This window comes from Cydia fagiglandana, chromosome 10 (assembly GCF_963556715.1).
Source record: "Cydia fagiglandana chromosome 10, ilCydFagi1.1, whole genome shotgun sequence".
In the NCBI taxonomy this organism is placed as follows: Eukaryota; Metazoa; Arthropoda; class Insecta; order Lepidoptera; family Tortricidae; genus Cydia; species Cydia fagiglandana.
In genome coordinates, this window is record NC_085941.1 from 2,621,644 (window position 1) to 2,644,161 (window position 22,518).

At 36.7% G+C, this 22,518-nt stretch overlaps 2 protein-coding genes and 1 non-coding gene across 3 annotated transcripts in view; all 3 read left to right on the forward strand.

Moving 5' to 3' along the window:
* LOC134668059 (kinesin-like protein KIF20B) overlaps positions 1-22,518 on the forward strand; it is a 430,310-nt gene that overhangs the window by 360,585 nt on the left and 47,207 nt on the right. The window lies entirely within an intron of this gene.
* The window catches only part of LOC134668129 (max dimerization protein 1-like), a 474,702-nt gene that overhangs the window by 181,410 nt on the left and 270,774 nt on the right, over positions 1-22,518 (forward strand). The window lies entirely within an intron of this gene.
* On the forward strand, positions 13,259-13,331 carry Trnaa-agc (transfer RNA alanine (anticodon AGC)). The gene has a single exon. It is a non-coding gene; the product is annotated as a tRNA-Ala (tRNA).

Sequence of the window (22,518 nt, forward strand, 5' to 3'; positions counted from 1 at the left end):
TAGAATTGATGATTTCATGATGACTGTGGTAATCATTTTATGAAATGATCGGTTAGCCACATCATGAAAAAGTAAAGTAATGACCTAACCATATCATGAAGTGATCAGATTCTAAAATATATTTTCATGAAATGATCAAATTCTATTATCTGGCTTATACAATTGGAAGCGCTCATAGGCTAGGATAACTGCTTACCCTTAGAAGGGCTTTATAATTTATTTGCCACGGTTGGTATGAAAAGATTGTCATTCTATTGACTGATTGAGTTTGCTGGAAAGCGCTCAAATTCTCCGCCGTGTGTGGCAATATTTTAGACGCCTTTGCCCAGCAGTGGGATACTATGTGGCGTATCTGGCTATTGTAACGTGTTATCTGTAATAAAGGGCAATATCGGATAATTTATTTTTAGGACGGACCCCGTGTTTGCGAATGATTAGGACTAAGTGGTGGGTATTACGGCCCGTCCGTAATACGGCCCGTGTTGTCGGCGGGAATGTTTAAACTCCGGACGTGAGAAGTGTTTGATTTGGAATTGAAATTGAGGATAATTTGAGGAAAATGGTGTTTAATATCTTTAATGAAAATGTGTTCTATAAACGGTAAAAAGCTATTTTTGGTGCTATTATCGCAGTAAATAATTATTATTTATTGCACTAAAATCATAATAAATTACATAAACCATAATAACTTAAAATAAGTACAGTTTAATAACTTCTTGCGATTTCTTCCTGACAACCCCAAGTCGAGCATCAAGTTTAAGTTCGCCTTTGTACTGCCTATCCTGTGCCATAAATTTGTGTTTTGTACAATAAAGAGCTTATATAGACCCGAATAGCGGTGGCTCGCGTATCGGCCACTTTAACGAAAGTCTCAATTACTCAACCAAGTCAACTCTTTAGACGTGCCGTCCTCGGCAAACAGCAGGCTCGATCCATCTTGCGGAGTCAACAGAGCGTCAAGTGGTGACCGCTACTAAATTGCTAATCCATATTGTGAACGTTTTGTTCACTAACATATGTGGCGTTCCATCACAGTTAAATCCTTTTGCTTCATATGCAATAAGGACGTTTGTATCAGAATTTCTGTTGAAATTTCAGATAGAAACCTCCTTATTGCATTTGAAGCATAATAGACATTCCGTCTTAGGTTAACTTCTTATTTGTGTATTATAAGGATCTAGGCAGAACTTTGAGTCATTCTTAGCATTTTGTTTCGAGAACGCTTTTTTCTGCTCCATACAGCACAACCGAGGTTTGATTGAACCCACAATTTTATGAAAGATTAAACGATGGTCATAGACTTTAATCTATTGAAGATAATGAAATCGTTTCTTAATAAAATCAATGTGCCGAATGTACTTATACCGGCCGGGGCGGTATATAAAGGGCCAAGGTTCTACTTGGGTCGACCAACTGGACACCTTCCTGTTGGTTATCCTAAATACCGTTGGGCAGATAGAGTGGAGGCAGATCTCCGTGAGCTCGGCGTCGGCGAAAACTGGCGGGATACCGCTCTGGACCGATCCAAGTGGCGTGCTCTTGTGTTGGAGGCCAAGACTTATTTTGGGCCATCGCGCCAACCAAGTAAGTAAGTGTATGTATACCGGCCGTCACTTCTCATCAAACATTTTCTAAACTTCTTCAATTCTGTCATCCCTACACAGGTATTTACTTATTTAGTCAACTACAAGACATTTTTGATTTTGTATACGTAGTAATAACTTACGTCGTTAGGAATTCGCAATTTCTTTTTAATCTCAAAGATGGTTTGTCGATTAATCGCTGCCTTCTTCTTCACTCTCTTAATCAATGTCGCTGTTCTCGTATTTAGGCCATACTATGCGCTAATGTATCGAAACCATTATAACCCATCTCAAATTGCTTTCAACTCCTCGGAACTACTGGAACAAACATTACAAAGCTAGCTCAAAACGTACGTAGCACCTTATCCCGAAAGGTCATATCTCCATAGCCGTTTTTAAGACATACGTCCTTTTGAATCTGTGAAGGAGGAATGGTACATGGAGTTACTACGTTTTAGGAGAGAAGCGAAGCGGTGATCCATCTTGTGAGAGCAACGGAGCGTACGGGGATGACGTAACGGACAGATCAATAATAACATTTTGAAATCTTTACGGTAGAGAGTGAATGGAGAGAATTAAAAGAAGACTTTTTTACTATCTGGTTTAATTAAGCTTGTTTTACGAAGAGGCATGCAGGCAGAGGGCAGAGCTTTGGCATTTATTTAGTGCATTTCATTGCTTGATTTTCGTCCAGAAATCTCTTAACTTCTTTCACTTTTATAAGTAAGTATCTAACAGACGTACACAAATGCATTTGAGTGCTACCAATAATAATTATCAAAGTTGTTATGCAAAGGAAACCAATAAACTAGTATTTTTTTATTGGCTGTTCATACTTTTATAAGTAGCTAGGTATATAACTATCTTATGTAATATATAAACCCATCGTTAGTCAAGTGTAAAAATATGGGTGCATACATCATACAACTTACTCAAAAATATGTCCCATAGTTAACTAAACGGACGGACGGACGGACGGACGCACGGACAGCGAAGTCTTAGTAATAGGGTCCCGTTTTACCCTTTGGGTACGGAACCCTAAAAACAAGGTTGCAATAGAGCGCGTTTGTTAGTTCAAGTTAGGAGCTAACAAACGCACACCTGTTGCGAGCTCGCTAGCAGTCATTAGATTCCAAAAATCGACAATGTCACAACGCTGCCCGCGCCGCCCGGTCGACCTGCGCTTCCGCCTCTTGTAGATAACATAATCGTCGAAATATTGGTTGGTCAAAATAGGAAACACGTCATTAGTGCAGTGTATATTCCACCGCAGCAACCTTCCTTAACGTATGAAATACATTTTGAACAGTTACACGAACTGCTATCAGAAGCCGAAATAAGTAGTTACTGGATTGTTGGAGATTATAATTACTCCTCGCTCGCTTGGCAAGATCAAGGAAACCATTTAAGTATAATTTCAAACGAACATATATCCCTTCGCGAAAAGTGCCTTATTGATTTTATCGAGATATATAACCTTACTCAGTATAATATATTCTACAACAGAGGGGGGAAGATTTTAGATTTATTCCTCACCGCCGATTCCAATTGTACGTGTTTCCGAGCTCCCGTCACCCTTGTACCTCCTGATGACCACCACCCCCCGTTTTACGTTTTAGTACCATTTAAGAATCAAAATAAAACCATTTCCCCGCCGCCAAAATATAAATATTGTTTCGACAAAGCTGACTACACAGTTATTAGTAAAGAACTTGAATCAATTCCATGGGCTGACCTCTTCAACAACTTATCAGCTGATTGTGCGGTAACCCAGTTTTACGAACGTATTTACACAATAGTAAAAAAATATATTCCATATAAAAAAGCATATTCCGCTAAATTTCCCCGTTGGTTTTCCCCTGCATTAATACACATATACAAAAATAAAAAACAAGCGTGGGTAAAATGGAAAAAATACAAAAATTTAGTCGATTATGAGACCTTTTCCAAGCTAAGGAGTCGATTTAAAGCGGAATCAATTAAATGTTATAATAAATACTTAAATGTAGTAGAGAATAGCATACAAGGCAATGTAAAATACTTTTGGACTTACATTTCGAATCGTAAACATTCTTCACAGATTCCTAACACTATGTCATATCAAAATGTACAATCCAGTGACTTAGTAGAAATTTGCAATATGTTTTCGGCATTCTTTCTCTCAGTCTTCGAACCTTCGACAGTAACTGACGATCTTGATATCACCGAAAATAATCCGACTTCTCATATAAACATACACAATATACATATATCTACAAATAATATTACCCATGAACTAAACCAACTAGACGTATCTAAAGGTAAAGGCCCCGACAATATCCCTCCTATATTCCTTAAAAAAGTTGCAAAATCAATAAGTGTACCGCTTACTATTTTATATAACAAATGCCTAAATGATGGAGTTTTCCCATCTATATGGAAAACGGCAAACATTGTACCAGTACATAAGGGAGGATCCAAACAATTGATCGAGAATTACAGACCGATATCTATTTTATCCACCCTGTCAAAGGTTTTCGAAAGATTAGTGCATAAAAAAATTTACCCCAATATACATAATCAACTAATTTCAAATCAGCACGGTTTCGTTCAACGTCGTTCAACAACTACGAATCTTCTTGTCTATACAACGTACTTATTCGAAAGCCTAGATAATAACATACAGGTAGACAGTGTTTACACTGACTTCAGAAAGGCCTTTGACAGGGTGGACCACCAATTGCTTCTGGAAAAGATAGCTTTTAATGGGATACGTGGAAACTTATGGCGTTGGTTCAAATCTTATATTACAAACCGCACTCAAAAAATTACTATAAAGGGATATGAGTCACATGCTACTACAATCAGCTCCGGAGTCCCACAGGGATCCATTTTAGGTCCACTGCTATTCGCAATATTCATAAACGATATAAGTTCCTGCTTTAACTATTGTAATATCCTACTCTATGCAGATGACCTCAAAATATATCATACTGTTAGCAATTACAACGACTGTGAGAAATTTCAGCAGGATTTAAACCGCTTCTCGGACTATTGTCATGCCAATAAACTTAGACTCAATATGGATAAATGTAAACTTATCAAATTTACAAAAAAAAGACTAACTTTAGATGACTCATATTACTTATGTAACACCAAACTAACCATAGCCCATTCAATAAGAGATCTTGGAATTACATTAGATTCAAAGTTACATCTTGATCAACATGTAAATAATGTAATCAGTAAAGCGTTTAAAATGTATGGGTTTGTAATGCGCTCTAGTACCGAATTTCGTCATCCGAACACATATTTGCACCTATTCAAGTCACTAATTCGCTCTCAACTAGAACACAATGTATCTGTTTGGAACCCTTATTACAATAAATATAATGAGGCCCTCGAGACCGTTCAAAAAAAATTTCTAAATACTATGTACTATCGTTGTCATCGCAGTAGATTATCTTATCCAGAGTTACTTAACAAATATTGTATGTTAGATCTTAGTTCTAGGCGCTCATTACTTGAAGCATTAGTACTATACGGCATTTGTAATAATCAGTTTGACTGTATTGCTCTCAATAACAAACTTTGCTATAGAGTACCCAGCCGCAGTAGACAGCGAGAGGCGCGCCCTCACCAGCTGTTTGTAACCGGCCGCTGCCGCACGCACGCTGGTGAGCGCGCTCCTCTGCGCAGACTTGTCAGTACATACAATAAAAAATTTAATCACATAGATATTTTTGGTTGTAGTTTAAGTGTTTATAAAAAACATATTATTGAGACTTTAACACGCCCTACAGACTAAGTAGTTCTTCTAGTTTCTCACACTGTATTTCATAATAAATGTATATTTATATAACTACCTCACCATTCTATGTTGTTGTTGACACCGGGAGTCCGGTGATTAGTTCGGCTCTGAATGAACATTACATTATCTATAGTAATAAGTGGTAAGCGGTGTGGGCCACACATATTGTAGATATTATAGCAATTATAGTTAAATAAGTATAACTTGTAGTGGTTGTTTGTTTACCTAAATAAATGAAAAAAAAAAAAAAAAAAAAAAAAAAAAAAAAAAAAAAAAAAAAAAAAAAAAAAAAAAAAAACTCTCCTCTGTCAAAACTCACCTCGGTCTCCCCTAACATCCGTAGTCGGTATATGCAAAACGTTGATAAACAAGACCAAGCGGTGTAAAGATGTTGATGTCAACTTTAGCCAGTCTTTCTCCGAGGCCACGGGGACAACACCGTCCTCAAAACACCGGTAATTATAAAACTTAATTATACGCGATAGTCCTGATAAAACAAAGTCCCTCGCCGGGCTGCCGCGTGTCTGTTTGTATGCATGTTCGCGATAAACTCAAAAACTACGAACGAATTTTCATGCGGTTTTTACCTATCAATAGAGTGATTATTGAGGAATGTTTAGGTATATAATATGTTAAGGTTAACCTGCTGCCCACGAATACTACTGTGACGTAACTTGATATAGATTTTCTAGAAGTCTATAGGTACCTAGCGCATTTCGATCCGCCTTTGCGTCTTCAAGGGGTTTATCGTTGCTTCATCCCTTACTCTGCTGATCCGAGTTCCTGCTGATTGGAGGATGGCTTCATAAAATAAAACTGCTTGGTCTAGGAGCCCAATTCAAATTTAACGATTTTGTTATGGTATTGATACCATTACCAATCACCAAGAAGATTTCAGAGCTTCGGACATCCAGGCGCGGGGAGCGAATGCACCCGTTCGTGGTTAGTATTCCATTTGTCCGCACAAAACGATTTGCCTCGTCTTTTTTGGTAAGGACGGCTAAGGAATGGAATGCGCTCCCGGCATCTGTATTCCCTGAGAAATATGACCTCGGTCTCTTTAAAGCTAGAGTGAATAGGCTATTACTGAACCGGTGAGCTCCATCTTAGGCTCTGTCTTCACTTTCCATCAGGTGTGACTAGAGCCAATCGCCGATCAGTTTATTATAAAAAAAAAAATGTTAAACTCTGATTTAAACTTTAACGATTTTTACACATTATTCCACACCTCTAGAGCGAAAAACGTTCAAACTGATAAACAAGACCAAGTGCGGGTAAACGAAATTAATGGCCCTTGAGGCATTATACCAAGGATGCTGGCGGCATTTCCTCGCTGTATCACAATGCTGATGTGATGTGCGAGGTAGCCGCCAGCTATTATTAATATACTACGGACTAGGGATTGTTTCACAGTGTCGTAAAATTGTATTAACATAATATTCTCCATCTTCACTACATAAAAGACATGTTACAATCAGTGAAGTTATGGATATCATTATCAGCTATCGAATTTCGCCGCGTATCTGATAAAGCTGTTTGTTTGTGCTAGAGGTCGAAATGACATTCGTCTTATGTAACCATGATTAGTGAGCGGTGACTATCTTGATAAGAATGATACGATAATGTGTAAGGTATACTAAACAACACAACAAATACCCACAATCAATACACACAAGTCACAATTTGGTCACAATGAATACACTCAGCGTCATGGAATTCGCAGTCGCACACCTTCGGGCGCAAGCGATTCTTTCAAAGGCGCCAATCTTCACAATGAATAACTAACTAACTATTTTGGCTCAGCGATCCAAAGAGAATCTTGGCTTCCGACACGAGAGCATGCAACCTATCCCGATCCTGGGCAACTACCTGCCAGTTACTGACGCGAAGCTGAAGCAGATCCGCCGTCACACTGTATTCCCAGCGATACCTGGGCCGACCTACCGGACGGCCAACCGGTCCCAAGAAACGCCCTCTTGACAGCCCGATCCTCTCCCATTCTAAAAAAAAAAATGTTTATTTTTAAAAAAGAATTTGAATTTGCTTTTTTTTCTGAGTAGTGCCTCTACTATCAGTTGGCAGAGTATTTTTCACTTACACTCGGTGAATAAACGTGCCGTGTGTCACGTTTTACGTTTCTTTACGGTCTTATGTACCTAACTTCACTCCACTCCGAACGATGCTGTCCCTTTCTAAGTATACTAAAAAACAGAGCAAGAGTTATATCGGAGTTTTATACAGCGCCTCTAGGACTCACTTAAAGAACTAAATAACAAAATTGACACATTTTCTCACGTCTACGTAATTTACTATCTATGCATCTCGCTCTCGCATATTAGTGCAAGTGAGATGCACAGAAAGTAATGTTACATATACTGGTGGTAGCCGTGAATATGGAGGGTAGAGGTAAGGAGAATCCTTTATGACTTTATGAGAAAACTCCTTTATGGGAGAATATTTGCAAAAACTGGGCACGCTGTCAGCTATTATAATTTTTCTAAATCTCTCCAGAGTAGCGAAAAAAGAAAACCCATAAACCTAGTTTTTCATTGTATCAATACCATACTAAAAATCATGGAGAATGGAAGTTTCTCGTATTTAGAAGTGGAAAAACGTTTTCTCTTTTTGTATGGACGATTACGACGTATAGTCAGACCGTAAAAAGTCTGCAGCGATTTTGATAGCCCACGCAGTGCAAGTGTCATTTTAAACGTCAAACTTCTATGAAATTAATAACACTTAAGCTGCATGGGCTATCAAATCCGCTGCAGACTTTTATTGGTACTACTATAGTATACTTCCCTCTTAAGGTTTTTGACGGAGACTTTTTCATTAATTAATTACATGGAGATTGTATTCCTTTACCTCTACCCGCCACTTAGAGCATTTAGAAAGGAGATGTCATCGCTGTCATTTTCTTTACAAAACGCGGGGACGTCAAATGTATTGCTATTTCTACATGATTTGTACGTAACGTACAAATAGCCATGTCAGTCCATACAAAAGTTTGCACAATTGTGCAAGTTTTTCGGCACAGGGGTGAGTAATATTGTCAACAAAAAAAATAAAGAATATATACTAGGTATCTGCCGTATTCGAACTTCAAGATATTCACAAGAGACGACACGTACTAGATCCATTCTAGATACGTTATAGTTTAGATATCAACTAGTTATCTTTTGCAGCGCAATTCGGGCAACCAATGTCACTTTTACGTTAGATAGCGTAAGATATCTATTAGATGTGAATTGGATCTCTAAGTCAAATCCCGAGGAAGTCGTTCAAGAGTATCTCCACAATCACGCCAATGTCAAATTTGACAGGTTAGATCTTAAACATATCGTTATCCTACGAGTATCTTGATGGTGATGTCTAAAAGATATCTAATAGATATCTATTTCAAAATCCGAATCGGGCCCTATGATATTTGATTTATTCGGTTGTCAATATAAAACAAATGCAGTTGTTCTTTCTTCTTGTATGAGACGCCATTACTATGTAGTCTTGCTTGAGATTAAATAAATAATAAATAAATAAATAAATAAATATTTGTGGACATCTTACACAGATCAACCTAGCCCCAAACTAAGCAAAGCTATCAGCTATTAAGAAACATTATTATTTGGTGTTAAAACAAGCTTTTTTTCCTGCTTGGAACCCTAATCCTAACAGTAGTCAATGACCACTCCAGTTATTAAATGCTCTAAGACCAATTTTGTCACTTTGTTACTGACTCAACCTTCATTCTAATTTTTTTTAAGATTTGACGTTGCCATAGTTACGAAAATAATAAACACATCAATATTAGTAAACAATGTATAAAATAAAATGGCTGCTATTTAACTGATCACCAGATTTAATAAAATTTAATACCAAAAAAATCTACTTTACCACCCTAAAATAATGAATGATTACCAAAATTATAACACCATTTTAATGTGAAATGATTACCAATTTTATTACATTTTACTATCCTATTAAAGGAAATGACACCAAATTAATCATTATTAACCCAAAAATTGTAAATAATTACCAAATTTCAAACCCCAATTTAATGTCAATTGATAACCAAATTTTTACATCGTGCTATCCTATTAAATAAAATGATACCAAAATAATAATTGTAAACCCAAAAATAGTAAATGACCACCAAAATTAGAACTCCATTTTAATGTAAAATTATAACCAAATTTTTAAATCTTGCTATCCTATTAAAGCAAAGCAAAATTTTCTAGTAGCATTTCGTTTCTGTATGGGTTGCAGTTCAAACCTAACCTAACCCACTTTTCTAGTAACATTTCGTTTCTGTAAGGTCCGCAGTTCAAACCTAACCTAACCCACTTTTCTAGTAGCATTTCTTATCTGGAAGGGTCGCAGTTCAAACCCAACCTAACCCACTTTTCTAGTAGAATTTCGTTTCTGTGTGGGTCGGAGTTCAAACCTAACCTAACCCATTTTTCTAGTAGCATTTCGTTTCTGTAAGGGTCGCAGTTCAAACCTAACCTAACCCACTTTTCTAGTAGCATTTCTTTTCTGTAAGGGTCGCAGTTCAAACCTAACCTAACCCACTTTTCTAGTAGCAATTCGTTTCTGTAAGGGTCGCAGTGTTAACCTAGCCCACTTAACTGATAGCAGTACAAACCTAACCTAACATACTTTTCTAGTAGCATTTCAGTATGCCTACCTAAGTTATTCGGTGCGGGGTACGGGGGTTGAGCGGGAGGGGCTAGTAATTTTGGCATCATTTTACTTTATTTGGTAATATGTATAAATTTTTTGGTATCATAGTGGTTTATTTAGGTGAAAATATCTCATTTATTTGGTCTTCAAGATTTGGTGATCATTAATGATTTTTGGTAATCATTCAATATATTTGGTACTCGAATACAATTTGAAGTGCAGTCGTAATTAAAATGGTGGTACATTTGTAATTTTAGGCCTTATTTTTTTGGTGTTCAGTAATTTTTTTTGGTAAGCATGATTTTTTTATTTAGGGTACCAATGTATTTTTTGGTGGTCATTATATTTGTAGCCAAATAAAATATATTGTATATAATTACGTAAACATCATTAATTAACGAGTTAAAATTATAACTTTGCGTGTTAAAAAATAGGAAGCAAAGTATATGGCGCGATTATACAGGCTACTTTTGGCTACATATTTATTATCTATGATGAAAATAGTACACACATGAGAAGAAATCTTAAAATACTAAAATAGGTATATATTATATTATGGTCCGCTTCAGTCCGCATCATAACAACGGCCGTCTCCTGCTATAGTTCGTTTTTTTTAGCATTAGAAAGAACTTCGAAGAAGGTAAGCGATTTTGGCATGTCTTTTAATTGAAAAACGCTTATTAAAAATCAGTAACTATCATTTATGAAAGCAGAAGAATATAAATGATTGTATTAGATTCATAATTGTTACATATTTGCCGTAACTTATTTTTAAAATGAGTTTTTCAATTAAAAGACACATCAAGATTGTTTACCTAATTTCTAATGCTAAAAAAAACGAGGTATAAGTACCATTATCAAATAGAGTGTGCGGAAAGAGAAGAGTTGTGAAATGTAGGGGAGCCCATACATTATACCTACGACTCTTCTCTTTCCGCACAGACCCTGACCTTAATAGCGATCTTAATTTTATAGTAAATGATCTCGAGTATACAGGGTGATTCATGAGACGTGAGCAGGACTAATCCTGCACACTCAGTAACTGATAATTGATCGATCACCGTCGTATTTAGGTGAAACAACCACACTTTTTACTATTTTTTATCTTTTTGGCGAGGGCAAATTCAATTCTGTACAATCATGGTCACCCTACAAGACCTAATTAATAAACGTAAAACCTCTTTAACCGTAATGACAGCATTATGATTACGAAGAAAATAAACTTGAGTGAGATACGAGTTTTCAAAAGTAACCAGACCGTGATGACATTCAATTTGACACAGAATATCGGTAGTTTAGTATTCTAATTGTAGGGTAACCATGCATGTCGTAAATAAATTAATAACTTTTTTTTTCAACACGCCTAGAAAATTAACGTTAACCTCACTAATACTGATACGAAACAGTTGCTTATAATTTAAGAAATGCGCAGTGTTAGTCCTGCTCATGTCTCCTGAATCACCCTGTATTTCAGTGCCAGGCGCCCCATTTCCAATACAAAATGAACCCACGCAGCGGGTTTTAGGCAATAAATGTGTTTTAAACCTTATTTAAATTTTCAGATTCTAAACCACCACGAAAAGTTTTTGAAGAAAGTTTTATATTTCCTGTTACCAAATTGACATGAAAAACGATTACCTAGGTATCAAACACAAGAATTTGAACATCGGAAAATAAACTATACTTACTTATTAAAGAAAAATAAATAAACTCACAGAACATTTGTATGTTTTATTTTATGTAAGATGATAATACTTAATAAAATACGTAGGAATTCTTGCGTACATATTATAATAGGTCTTGCGGTATTCTTATATGTGTTATGTGCAGTGTGCACCCAGCAACAGAAGCAGCAGCATATCGTACCGCTCCTTGTAATGAGCCTTAATTCTTATTGCATACATGCATACGCATGCATACATGATGCCATCCGGATTTTCATGGAAATGTTGGTTCTTGCCTAAAACCAAAAACTGCTCGTAAGCAATGTGATCTTCGCAAATGTAGCAGTAGAAACAGGAAAATATGATGTCAAGTATATCTCATTACCTTTGTACTAAATCAGCCTTTTATCGAGCTATTAATTGATTTACCCCTTAAAGTTTTGCTTGAAGTTCACGTACTGTTATAAATTTATACATATTACGTTGAAAATTGCATTAATACTCGTGAAAAATCTACGTATTTGTTGTGTTTACAAGTTGACAGAAATGTCACGTTGGAAACGCACGTATTTTTCGATAACATCTGTCACGTTTACTCGCGTAAAGTATTTACGCAGAATAATTCTGGCTCAGTTTTCATTATATAATTAGAAAGAGAGCGTTTTAGGTGTGAAGTTAGGCAAGTATGGAAAACTCGCGTAAAAACGTCTATAACTCATGGTACCAATTGAAATTTTTAGTTCTTTAGGTGACCGGTAGAGGCTCTGTACAATTACTCCATACATTTTCCTTAACTTTCTCACTATCTTCACTTCTCACTGTCATTCACGGAACTCATAGTAGAGCTACGTGACCGAACCAGCGAAGTCTGTGCGCTTTCGTTTCGCCGACGATATTGGGTTCGGTCACTAAATCCTCGATCTCGGCATTTTTCCGGATCCTCCACGTCATCTCTCTGAATAGGTCCCAGGATCTTGCGAAAAACACAATTAATAAAACACGTGAACAAAAGAGACAACAGATTCAAGGTTATTCAATTAGCTTTTAAATGATGTCAACTATGTATTTCACTAAGAGCTAGAATCACTCACAATCGGTCGCACCATACGAAGGTGCGCAATTTCCGTGGCGTTGAGTGTAGGTACATGAACATTTACCCTTTGGGTACGGAACCCTAAACACTGTCCTTAATATTCTCGTCAGAACAAAAATGTCGTGTATTTTTGTTCTGGCGAGAATACAGCTGAGTCAATATAACGGGTGTTGTGTAGATTAGCTGATTATTCTATTTTTAGTCCGCGTGGGCTATCTATAATAGCAGCGTAGTTTGATGTGATATGAATGACCTGGTTTAGTCGTTCTAACAACTGTATACTTTATCTATAAACTCAGTAAAATTATTCCACTTTAACGAAATAATACCTATTTTAACAAGCAGAAACGTCTGCGAACGATGCTATTAACCTTAGAATAAATTCAAAAGTGGAAAAAAGGTGGAAAAAGAAGTATAGTGGAAGTGGAAGTTGCTGGCTGTGGATGAGGTCTTGGTGGCTCAGATGGCAGAGCGCTGGAGTAGCGATCCAGAAGCCGTGAGTTCTAGTCTCACCCAAGACAGCAATTTTTCCACTTTTAAAAGAAATAATACCTATTTGCTTTTTTTGTCGTGTTATTATTATTAGTCATAATGATGGTGCCCTATAAATGATTAATAACAGCCTTTTTAATTATAAATTAAATGTTTGTTTTTCATTGACATAAAAAGTCCTTCACAATTAATAGCCCACTTTAAATATCAATCGTGCCCGGGCCAATTATTAATTATACAAATATCATATCTCCTCATATTCTATTTGATCTATTCCTGTCAAGGCTGTAACCTACATAACACCTGTCACTCTCCTGTGACGTCACAGTCAACACATTATGTAAACAAAACATTTCATGAAATCTTGGACAGTGCACCAGTGGTGGACAGTTTTAATATTAATGGGTGAAAATGTTTTGGCCTATTACTCTACAAGCGATAGTCATAAGAATTAAGTCCTAGTAGAAAAAAATCAATAGATTACTTCATTAAGTTTTTCATGTCAATTCTCCTTAACGTCTTAAGGCCCACCATATAAAAAAAAGTGAGTTTAAATTGTAATCAATACTGAAAGAAATATGGTTAAATATTTTTTGTTTTCAAATAGATTAAAACAAAAGAAATATAACTCTGTGCCAATTGAAAATGGTTTAAATTGCATTGAAGTGGAATACTATAAAGAACAAAAAGCTAACCTACTTAAATCAAATACAGCTATAACTTATTGTTGTCTGCCAAAAATGTATCCCAAAACTCACAAAACCTGTTACACAGTTCACTTTCAACTGTCCAATACTGGCACCTCTACCTCACGACAAAAACATCTCGGAGAAAAAAATAATAAATCTAAAGTGCCAGCTATACATCCCAATGGGATATTAATCAATGAAATTTGACTTGTTGTCTTCGAGCAACACCGGCTTCCGACACGTCGGAAGGGAGGGGCCCAAGCGATATCTCACCGTACAAATCTTTCTGCCATTTTTCGCGGGGGGAAGGTGCACACAGTCGCACTTCTCACACACTTACATACAAAATCCAATCAGAGGCCCTACCGCGAACCACGTTCGACGTGTTGCCTCTCTATGGCACTTGTAAATTCATACGTAAGTGTGACAGGGAGGCAACACGTCGAACGTGGTTCGCGGTAGGCCCTCTGTAATGACGACACAAATACATAGAAAATGACACACGTCAAAGACAAATCTTGCAAACCTCGATCTCTTTTTGTGTACGGACGAGTGACTAGTGTCACAACACGCACACTAACATATTTTCGTTGATGTATGTCATTGTATTCTGAGAGATGAGAAGTCGGATTTGTCGCTCGACCGATCCGCAATTTGTACTGAGCGAGCAAAATCGATAAATCCAACAATTACTTGAGACTCAAATATAATAATTGTATTTAAATGTAATTAAACGTATGATATGTAAAAAAAATATTACATGTGAAATGTAACACTTTCTTTTTGTAAATTTGATATCCCCGACCTCTTTTTATAACAAAAAACCGAGCAAACAGGCATTTTTGTGCAGCAGTGTTCACGCGCGCGTCTGGACTCGGTCTAGTGAAAAATCCAAGTGCAACTAGTTTTATTACCCGCGGTAGATTAAATTGACACGCTAATCTTGTACCTCGGCAGAGGGGAAATAGTGCGAATGCCGCCTCCCTTCCGTGTTGCTCGAAGCTTGTTGTCGTCTAAAAAACGTTTCCGCTGTCAAAGCGAATCACTGACAAGAGTTATCGTAACTACTGACGTATAGAAAAGTAGTTTTAAATCGTATTCTCAAGGTGATACAGGTTAAAATCAGTTGGTGGTGTTGTTGTGAAGTAATTATGTAATGTTTTATTAATATAGGCATTTGGGCTTCCTTGGCATTTATCTGACATTACGAGTTGTTGTAGGTCGTGTAGTCTGTGCGGAAAGAGAAGAGTCGTGGAATGTATTGGGCCCCATACATTCCACAACTCTTCTCTTTCCGCACAGAGTCTTAATAGGAGTCAAGACCTGTGTACCTTTTGGACTCAGGCATCCTTTGGGCCCAATTCGGATTTTGAAATAATAGACATCTATTAGATATCTTTTAGAAATCACCAAGATACGATAACGATATGTTTAAGATCTAACCTGTCAAATTTGACATTTGCGCGATTCTGGAGATACTCTTGAACGATTTCCACAGGATATGGCTTAGAGATCCAATTCACATCTAATAGATATCTTACTCTATCTAACGTAAAAGTGACATTGGTTGCCCGAATTGCGCTGCAAAAGAGAACTAGTTGATATCTAAACTATAACGTATCTAGAATGGATCTAGTACGTGTCGTCTCTTGTGAATATCTCGTTCAAATACGGCAGTATGACGCCGGGGCGTCATAGCGATAAAAAAAGGACGTATGTCCTATTTTAGTTTAACTTTTAAAAAAGGAACTAAACCGAAAGGTTTGGTAAATGAACCATCTTCCGGGAATAGCTCTCCGCCTTACACTTAATTAGTAGTTAAAAAACTAATGAAAACTAGCCTGTGACATGACACAATATACTACCTTTTTTGTTCATATCGAATAAGATGTAGCACACATAATCGAAAGTGTACCTACTCAAGTGTTCACCTTACCGCCTACGTCACTGATAAATTTTAATTCGTGTATCAGCTACATTCAAAAATAAACGTTATTGCTACGCAACACGACCTACATTCGCTTTTTATGTTGGCACAGCTGTGCTAATATTCCTAACGCCTACTATACCAAACCTCAAGCGGACCAATGTAGATTAAAGACGAAACAGGAGCTGAGTTCTAAATATTCTAGGTAAATATACCCGTCTCGCTAACGGAAGCGGCTCCTAAAATTAGTGCGATAAGGACAAGGCGAAAAATCCCGCGTAAAAATTTCAGAAATCGAGGTTTCGTACTCGACTGTTTCCTCCTCCAAAACTTAACCAATTCTAACCAAACTTGGAAAACTAAATGATTGTGAAATTATCTGTGTCGGACCCTTTTGCTTTTTTGGCTAATTGATATCAGTTTTGAATACTACGCCTCTCATTGCGGCATAGTCAATTAGGCCATTTTGGCCATTTTTGAAGGGCTCTAGCGCCTTAAAAAACAAAAATATCAAAAAAAGCAAAACGGTCCCACACAGATATTGACAATATTAATCTGTGTTGAAAAAATCCCTGCTCTAGCATCAAAACCCACGGAGGAAACAGTCGAGTAGGTTTGTATGGAGAAATGACCACTCCTGTTGGCTCTTAAGGTATATTCTTATGCTGGTTCTCACGACACGATGCCTCGCTTGCTGTAGATAAACGCTCGCAACACACGTGCAGTTTGACATTGACATTGAAAGTTTTATTTTGATAGTTATGTTTTTGCCGGATCTTGATATTATATCGGATTATCGGCTTTGTTGGGGGTCAGCGCACGATTGTGTTAATGCCGTTTTATGCTGACATCATTGACCTGGATTCGACTTTTGCGAAGTATAAATACCTATTATAACATTATAAAAGCAAAAGTAACTCTATCTTTCAAAATGTTACCTCTTCACGCTCAAACCGCTAAATCGATTTGGAGAAATATGGTATGGGTATGGTTTCAGCCCCGGGGTTGTTCCTACTATTTTTGTCATGGCATTATTATTTTGAGCAGGGCTCGAACAAATCATGCGGATGACGTAAAAATTACGTAATTTTGCACACAGGATGACGTTTGTATTTAAACTTTCGTGTGACATGTCGCATGAAGTAACAAAATTTGTAATCGTCCTATGACACCGCTGACAACTTCATTACTTTTAGAGCACTCCTGCAATCACAGAGCCTAGCCTGTCAACTCCAACTTCCAATAAATGGGAAAACATTACTGTCAGGAATGTACAGGGAGGGAGGGTGCCTCCTGTCTCGGGCTACGCATATCGTATAATACGGATAGAACTTCACTTACAGGTAAGTTCGTTTAATCTTTTAACTAAACGATATGCCTAGCCCGAGACATATCATATATTATTTCACTTGAATGAGTGGTTTGACGTCATCCGCATGATTTGTTCGAGCCCCGATTTTGAGATAGATAAGCAAAACGGTCCTTATTCATCCATCTGTATATCTAACATGCTCTCATTGTCTCAAAGCGAATAGTTGTCGAAATTGATGTAGATTCGTCGTAACTCGTGAGTCTCGTGACACCACAACGAGCGTTACGACTGCGAGTCACGAGAACATATCGCTGGAATGCAGGACATTCTTATGGTTTGCCGAGCGTTTGCTCTAGCTACTAGTCCAGTTGGTATTCTGTCCAGTGTGGTACAGTTTGGCACTGATATAAACGCTAGCGTGAACGTAGCTTACTTTCTATGCATTATACGTACTGACATATTAGTGCGAGCAAGATAAATTACGTACCTAGACGTTAAATAGCGTATATTGTCAGTGATGACACTGTCAGGTCTGTCAGTGTCATCGTGTTACGGGTATAGGACATTCTTATGGTTTGCCGAGCGTTTTTTCTAGCTACCAGTTGGTATGTTGTCCAGGAATTTTCCAAAAAAATGGTAAAGACTTAGGAAAATTTCACAGGAAATAAAGGAAAATGTATCATTTTGGGAATAGTAAATTGAATCCCCAATCCCCATACACAAATATGACAAGTTTCCTTAGTTTTTCCATGTGGGTTTCCATTTTGCAATTTTGGAAACATTCCGACTTCAGAGGGGCTACCGCGAAAACCGAAATTCGAAAATTGCGGGAATCCTTCTCTTTTACTCCAATGAAGGCGTAATTAGAGTGACAGATGAAAATGCCCGCAATTTGCGAACTTCGATTTTCGCGGTTATAGCCCAGGCATTAGCTTGGTCCTGCTTTTAATATTGGGCAGAGACTACTACGTGTTACTCGATGGTAACAACGCTCGAATGTCATGGATGTTTTACACGAATTCCCTTACTAATGTTATGTTAAACTTGCGATTCCTCGCGTTTCTACACGACTTTAAAACTAGGCCTTGACGAGCGCATTGTAGCCTGTTGGTAAATAATGCATTTTCTCGTGTATTGTATACCCAGGCATGTGCAAAATTTATTTGAACTGAATTCAAGGCGATTATAAGAAATACTAATGCTTGCACCACTTTAGAATTACTTAGCTTAACTAGCTGTAGTAAAAAAATATAGCTAAAAAGATTTAATAATCCTGCTAGAAGAATACGTACGCACAAAAATTACGAAACCAAACTATGGAATCGAAATATCGCTCGATGTTTCGCTCGGTTTCGAATAGGTACCAATTAATATGCTCGAGTCACAGAGAATTTTATAGTTAAAAAGTAAATTTGTTTTTCTTTTTGTATTTACCTAATTGAAGACATTTGACATCTTTTGCGATTCAATTCGATTTTTTTCGAAAGTGCTTGTCTATTTTCATTACTATAAATAAAATTAGGCTTACTTAAAGTAAAATGTTTGATTTGAATTGACCCATAGCATAGTTATACTTTGTATTTTCCATTAAGTATAAATTAATTTGTACGTATGCTGGTGTTGCCATCTGGTGGAGTTTTTAGGTGACGCATGTGTGATGTAGAACAGCGCTCTGCTATGCCGACCTTTAGTCTGTAGGGTTGGCACAACTATCATGACCAAACTATAATATACGTTCCATTGACGGTCCTCATACCCTTGTGAGTATGGGTAGGTTGAGGTATTTTACATCTAGCGAATAAGAACTTTATAGTTCCTATAGGTAAGGTAAACGGCCCCAAGTTCGTGTTAGTACGTTATTTCGTTAGTTTTTTTTCTGGCGCAAATAATAAGGAATTCAAATGTCTTTTATTCAAATTATACATATGAAAAAAATCTGTATTATTTAATCTCTTCAATAAAATGATAACCAATATTTTAGTGATTAAACTAAGAGTAATACGACGGTCGAAACTGTTAGACGGCCGCGAATAGCTGTGTTGTATGCGTGCACTTTTTTTAGGCGTAAGGTGCGCGCTCTCACTTGTTAAGCTTATAGGAAGGAAAAGCTAAACCCATTCGAATAAAAGTTTTTGGGAGTGTTTCTGTGGGTTCCTTAGTAATTGATTTGATAAGAAAAAAGATTGAATATATGCATAGAAATAACTTAAAATTGCAATAAATCGACTCACGAAATAGCGGTCATTTTATCTTACGTGTGTCTCCTATTTCGTGCCACTAACGAATCAAGGATTTTCTAGATACATTTTGAGTGCTTGTTTTTAAATATAACAACAAAGATAATTAAAAAAATAAATTAGAAAACAATTAATGTATTTCATGAAGTTTCGTATGAGCGAAATTCGGTATATGTTTTTTTCACTAGAATTCTCATAAAACGAGTTTGAATGTGACCCGAGTTAAAAAATTTAAGGTATGTTCCACGTATATTCTCATATTAACTACTAGCACAATTTTATTTATTATTGAAATTTGATTTATTTTTGTGTATGTTTATTTTTAACGTATAATATAGTAAATTATTTTTTGTATATAATAATTATTATTATTTTTTTTTATTTTTTTTTTATTAAATTTAAATAGTTTGACTTTTAATCAAGTATTAAAGTACCCATATGGTTTACCTAAGTCTTAATTCAACCATTAAAGTCGACGAGTACAAAAAACTTTAAGCTAGCTCTCAATTTAACATTTTTTTTTTATTATTATTTTTAATTTGACCTTACAATTATTCGTAAGTAGGTACGACCGTTAAATATTTAAAATGATTATCAGCAAATTATCAATTTATCACCAATTACTCTAAGAAAACTTTATGCCGAAACAGGGGACACGAATTCACGAATTTAGGAGCTGACCTAAATTTGTATCACGAAATAGGAGCCAAATAAGAGGTTCACGAAAAAATTCATATAAAAAAAAGTCTCAACTAAAACCCTACAGTTTATACATTAAATTATTAACAAAGAACTAATATAACATATTCAAAAGCTTTCAAGGTATTGATATGCTTAGTAATATTTAAAAAAAATACACAGACTCTCAACTCACTCTCAAGAGCCTTAACCTGCCGAAACAGGGGCCCTTTACCTTATACGTTATTTCAATGGAGATTTGCATTTCTTCGCAGCGTAGCGCCATATAAATAATACCTAACATGAATTTTATATAGAGCTAGACCAAAAAAAGTCTGTAAAGATTTTGACAGCACATCAGGCAGGTGTTATTTTAAACGTCAATCTTCTATGCAATTATGACGTACATATCAATAACACTGGCACTGCGTGTGCTGTCAAATTCTCTGCAGACTTTTCTTGGTCTAACTAAATTCTCTTTAATTTTTCTTTCTCTGTACGGATATCGGTCAATATTTGTCTGACATCGTGTTAATAATGTCTGTCGTCAACGTGGCGTGATGATATCTATACTGCAAAACGTAATTCAAGACCAAAAGAAGTAAGAAATGTTGCCACTTTTTTACTAGCGCGTCTTGTATTTATGTACAAATAAATAAATAAAAGTACTTTTTTAAATAGTAGGAGTAAAATTACTAATGAATAAATTATCTTAGCGTGATTATTTATCAAAAGGAATTTACAATTATACAAACAAATTATTGCAATGGCAACATTGTCTCACTTTTTTAGGTCTTGAATTACGTTTTACAGATTATGACGCTTCTCTTCATACACCTGTTGGTACACTGAGAGAAAAATCATCACCAGGAATTAAAAAACAGTTCTGTACTGGGGAAAAAAATGAAGTTTTAGTAATCATTATGGACGTTTCACTATTTTTTGTAAAGTTTATTTAGTTCTACAATCAGCTCAGTAATCCCAAATATAATTTCAACAAACAGATAATAGAAATTGCAAGAACTAATAGAAATTGCAAAAGTCAATTTGTTCCTATTAGTTAACTCTCCTTGTCCCCCCGGATTAAGTTTATTTTTGTAATTCTAAGTGTATTTTTGTTGTACTTTTCTCTCAGTGTATTTTTTTTTTTTATATTCAATTGTTGCCAACCCTATTGAGTGCAGTGATGGCGCGAGGTCGCCTGCGCCGACCTTGCACTGCCTAGCGACCGCTTCAAAAACCACGTAAACACCTCTCGCGGTTATCACACTGGATGTTCCGATATTTGAGCGAGACAACGCTATGCGCGTATTATAGAGACATCCCGCTCGCACATCAGAGCGACGTTCGAATCACAACCAGTGTGATAACCTTGCTGCATTACATGGTGCACTTCGCGTCGACCGTATTTGAACAGACCGAAATTGAACAATTACAATAACTACGCCCGCTTTACTAATGCAGTTATCAACGCCTTTTTGCGAGGACGTTAGAGATGAAAATCGAAAGAATTTAACGCAGAGTAAATTGTTTTTAAACTTTCTTGTTACGAAGGAATTAGAGACGAATGTCGTAAACTACACTGTTTAAGTATAGGTATTAGGTATACGTATGTTGCCTACTATTTTTAACTATCTGGGACAAAACATGCTAGATTGCATATGTCGGCGGCCGATCGTAAGATCAGGCAGATCGTAATGTTCCTGTGTAATGTTTTGAGGATAGTCACATTTAACCAATATATAGGTAAGATAGGTTCGTTAGGTTGCTTCAGATGCCCGAAGTGCAAACTGCCCAGAAATAGGAGCCCCGCGTAGCGGGGCTCCGTCGACTCAGGGAACGAGTCAAAGATTTTCACGTTTCACTATATGTATGCCTAGGAATTTCACGCTATGCCTGATCTTACGATCGGCCACCGACACATAGGTACATAAAGTTATTTAAAATTCAAATCACGTTACCCAGTGTGCGACACTGCTCTATTCACATCACGTTACCCAGTGGTCCCAGTATTCGCCACTGCTCCAATACTTGGCACTTAGTACAATACAAATCCTCTTTATTGCCTACCCTCAATAAAACCACCGCCTTACCTCCATCTAAATTCATAGCAACAGATGCACATATGTTACGTCCCACGGGAAAAGGTACCTTATGGCGGTTGGCGCTTACGCTATTATTAACGCCGCTCCAATATCATTGCGGTGCTCTGCGACGTAAGCGCCAGCCGCCATAAGGTATCTTTTTCCGTGGAACTTCACATATGTTTTTAATTATTAGAATGATGGTGTGAAACTTTAGATGCCTTACGAGGTTATACCACTTCGTATTGTCACAGTAATAATAATTGAGATCCCTAATTTTTACGTTGTT